This window comes from Scyliorhinus torazame, chromosome 23 (genome assembly GCF_047496885.1).
Source record: "Scyliorhinus torazame isolate Kashiwa2021f chromosome 23, sScyTor2.1, whole genome shotgun sequence".
NCBI lineage: Eukaryota > Metazoa > Chordata > Chondrichthyes > Carcharhiniformes > Scyliorhinidae > Scyliorhinus > Scyliorhinus torazame.
The window spans coordinates 61,729,892-61,734,309 of record NC_092729.1 but is presented as its reverse complement, the minus strand read 5'-3'; the positions used below and the strand labels follow the sequence as shown (position 1 = coordinate 61,734,309).

The 4,418-nt window shown below is 48.4% G+C and overlaps 1 long non-coding RNA gene across 1 annotated transcript; it reads left to right on the top strand.

Moving 5' to 3' along the window:
* Positions 1-1,849: 1,849 nt before the first annotated feature.
* LOC140399765 (uncharacterized) lies at positions 1,850-4,030 on the top strand. Its single transcript, XR_011937859.1, has 2 exons — positions 1,850-2,358; positions 3,707-4,030. It is a non-coding gene; the product is annotated as an uncharacterized lncRNA (long non-coding RNA).
* The last annotated feature ends 388 nt before the right edge of the window (positions 4,031-4,418 follow it).

The following is a 4,418-nucleotide window of genomic DNA, read 5'->3' as shown; positions in this document are numbered from 1 at the left end:
CTGAAAGGAGCAACACCAGGCGTACCGAAAAATGAGGAGTCAACCTGGTGAAGCTACGACACAGGACTGCGTGTGAGCCAAACATCGTACGCAGCAAATAATAGACAGAGCAAAGTGATTCCACAAGAAAAGCATGAGATCTAAGCTCTGCAGTACTCCTACATCCAGCCGTGAATGGCGTTGGACAATTAAATAACTCACTGGAGGAAAGGACTTCACAAATATCTCCATAATGGAGGTGCCCAGCACGTATGTGCAAAACACAAGGCTAGGCATTCGCAGCAATCTTCAGCCAGATGTGCCGTGTGGATTACATAGCTTGGTCTCCTCCGGAGGTCCCAAGCATCACAGACGTCAGTCTTCAGCCAATACGATTTGCTCCACGTGATATGAAGAAACGGCAGAAGACACTGGATTCTGCAAAGGCTATAGGTCCTGACAATATTCCGGCAAGAGTACTGAAGACTTATGCTCCAGAATTTCCCGCACCCCTCGCCAAACTGTTCCAGTAGAACTCCAACAATGGCATCTACCCGGCAATGTGGAAAATTGCCCAGGTGTGTCCTGTACACAAGACACCGAACCCATCCAACACAACCAGTTACCTCCTTATCAGCCTACTCTTCATCATGAGCAAAGTGATGTAAGGAGCCATCAACAGTGCTATCAAGCGGCACTTACTCAGCAATAACCCCTTCACGGATGCTCAGTTTCAGTACCGCAAGTGTCACTCAACCTATGACCTCATTACAGCCTTGGTTCAAACATTGACGAAAGAGTTGACTGCCAGAGGTGAAGTGAGAGTGACGGCCTTTGATATCACGGCAGCATTTGACCGAGTGTGGCATCAAGGAGCCCTAGCTAAACTGGAGTCAATGGGAATCGGGGAAAACCCTCCGCTGGTTGGAGTCATACCTGGCAGAAAGTATGATGGTTGGACATCGCTGCAGGAGTTCCTCAGGATAGTGCCATGGCCCAACCATCTATCAGCTGTATTGTTCGGGTGGGTTTAAACTAATTTGGCAGGGATGGGAATCAGAACAGTCAGCTAGCAAGTGCATAAACTGGGCATGAGCATGGTACCAGTGTCAGCCTGGATAACAGGAAGGGTAGGCTGAGGGAGGTCGAACTCAGTGGGCCTGGAGGTCTGGAGTGTATCTTCTTCAATGCACGGAGTATAACAAGAAAGACACATAGCATACAAGCAAGCCTCCCAGTCAGGGTAATGGTGCCCCTCTAGTTCAGGTGTAACCCGCCCTTGTACAGGCCTCGCCTTCCGTGGAACACATCCCAGTGATCCAAAAAATTGAAGCCCTCCCTTCTGCACCAGTTCTTTAGCCACGTGTTCATCTGCACTATATCCCTGTTGCTAGCCTTGCGAGTACATGGCACCTGGAGTATTCCTGAGATTACAACCCTAGAGGATTTGCTTTTTAACCTTGCACCGAGCTGCGTAAATTGCGGTTACAGGACCTCGCTACTCCTTCTCCTATGTCATTCCTGCCAATGTGGACAATGACCTCTGTCTGATTTCTTCCGTTTGAAGTGCTCTGCAGCCGCTCAGAGACGTCCAGGACTTTGGCATCAGGGAGGCAAACTACCAACCTGGAGTCCTTTCGCGGCCACAGAAGCGCCTTTCAGACGGGCAGCAAAGTGGCTGCAGTCTTGAAGGGCCGAAGGGCCTGCTCTTGCGCTGTAATTTGCTTTGCTCTTGTTTTCCTTCGTTGTGACGTGATGCATTTTGACAAGAGTGATAGGGAGAGACTACACGGAAATCATGTCTCCGGTCTGAAGAGTGCTGGGATACAGTGTCCGGACCTACATGTGGATAGGCATCTGAAGATGGCCGTAGACAACGAGACAGGATCTGAGATACAGATGTGCTATTAACCTTCACAACAAAGGACGTTCGTCCAAATTCAGGGGTTTTGATGAACATTTTATAGGCACTGTGTCTGTATATGCACTCTAAGCACAGCTTCATTTCGGAGGGAGAGGCTGTCAGCAAGAGGAACACATCATGTGGAACACTAGCGAGGTACACTGCTGTCCCCTTTAGATTTTTAAACTAAACAGCTGTGTGGATCTGGCTTTGCTCAAGGCGACATTCATGGAAATAAGGCAGCATTAAGGAAAACAGTTTCCAATGATATCACCAGGAAGCAGACACGCCTGCTCGTGTGATTATAAAAGCAGCAACACTCCGCGATTAGATACAGAGCAGATCTACACCAGCATTCTGACCGTAACTCTGGCAGACCCCAGCGAAGATGCAGAAAGCGCTGTTCCTGGTGCTTGTACTTCTCGTGCTGACTCAGAGCAATCCTACTGGAGCGAAACCAGATATTATGGAAGGAAGTAAGAATCTCTTAACGTTCTCCAACACTAAAGCCGCTGGGGTTCATGCAGATTAATTTTAAATCGATTGAATTTGCTTTGAATGCAATGGTTTGATAGGTTAAGAGATGTGGATTGTGAGATTCTAAAACAAACTGAAGAATTCAGGATAAACAATCTACATTGGTAAATCTCTGATATTTTAGTAACTATCTGACTGCTTCGCGGGGCTTGTTGGTTTTGTGAGCTGATCCACACGGATCAATAATGAAACCACAGGTTACTGGGCGGGGCACGTTGCTGGGTCATAGTGGGATCATTGATCCGGAAACTCTGTCATTGTCCTTATTGCAGAATTCAGTTACTGCTCCTGGTCACTGACACTGCTACAGATTGTGAAAGTGTGGACTGTGTGTGAGGACAGGATCAGCATCTCCATCAGCCATTTCTCCCCATTTAATTTTCACTGTACTTCGGTACAGGAGGTAGAGGGCGGGAGTTCGTACAGACCAGGATGTGGAGGGACGGAGTGAATTTGTACAGACCAGGATGTGGAGGGACGGAGTGAATTTGTACAGACCAGGAGCTGGAGGGAGGGAGTTTGTAAACACCAGGAGGTGGAGGGACTGAGTTTGTACGAACCAGGAGGAGGAGGGAGTGAGTTTGTGCAGACCAGGAGGTGGAGGGAGTGAGTTTGTAAACACCAGGAGGTGGAGGGAGGCAGTGTACTTGTACAGACCAGGAGGAGGAGGGGGGAGTGGGTTTATACAGACCAGGAGGTGGAGTGGTTGAGTTTGTAAACACCAGGAGGTGGAGGGAGGGAGTGAGTTTGTACAGACCAGGAGGTGGAGGAAGGGAGTTTGTACAGACCAGAAGGTGGAGGAAGTTAGTTTGTGCAGACCAGGAGGTGGAGGGAGGGAGTGAGTTTGTACAGACCAGGAGGTGGAGGGAGTGAGTTTGTACAGACCAGGAGGTGGAGGGAGGGAGTTTGTATCAGACGAGAAAGTGAAGGGAGTGAGTTTGTGCAGACCAGGAGGTGGAGGGAGTTAGTTTGTACAGACCCGGAGGTGGAGGGAGTGAGTTTGTACAGACCAGGAGGTGGAGGGAGGGAGTTTGTACAGACCAGGAGGTGGAGGGAGGGAGTTTATACAGACCAGGAAGTGGCGAGACGGAGTGAGTTTATTCAAGTCTGGGAGTGGGAGGCTGTAAACTGTGGAATATTATTCTCTACAACAAACCTAATGTTGCTGCTTTGTGCCGAGTGTGTCCCTGTCAGGCTGACAGATTCTGCTTTCTGTTTTCTCATTGATCTCCATCAGACTGAACAACCCGTAATTAGTTCCTTCATTCTGTTTTCTTTTACTTTTAGGTGGTTTTCTTTCAAGACGTCCGCCGATTGGCGTGGCCAGACTCAGTGATGAGCCAATCACTGAGAAGATGATACCTGACGTTCACCTGTCCCGGAAAAAAAATAATTCTATGAAACGATGAATGGTCAAAACGGTATTGAAGGTAAAGATGAATGATCCAGTGAGGGGCGACCATCAACCCGGGATCTCCATGTTCTCTCTGAATGGAAGCTTCTTTCCTGGACAACAGGCTAATTTATTACTTCACTCCTCTAACACCTGACCTTGTATTCCTGCTGTCTGGATAATGGCCTGTATTCAGAAATAAACCTTATTGCATTGGTCACTGCTTCATGTCTTGTTAACCCTCAGGATCAGGCTGTCTGTAGCGAAGGTGTCCGGTTTGAATTGAGGCTGGGAACAGATGTGTACATTCCAGATAAAGGGGAGGGGAGGTCGATGCAAATGGTCTGAGATAAGATAGGGGGCCACAATATCAGCTCTCTGACCACTTACATGTGAGGATGTCTCAAGTACTGGGCTATGGAGAACGAGCTGGGGGTCTGGAAGTGATAGAAGGTAACCATGGAAATGGTTCTGGAGCTCGGCAATTGATTCAGAAAATAGGGGAGGGATTTAGTGGGTGGGTAAGAGGATGGTGAAGTGATTCAGAGGATGGTGCAGGAGATCAGAGTGTGGAGGAATTGTTGAGTGGGTGCTGAGGTTTGCTTT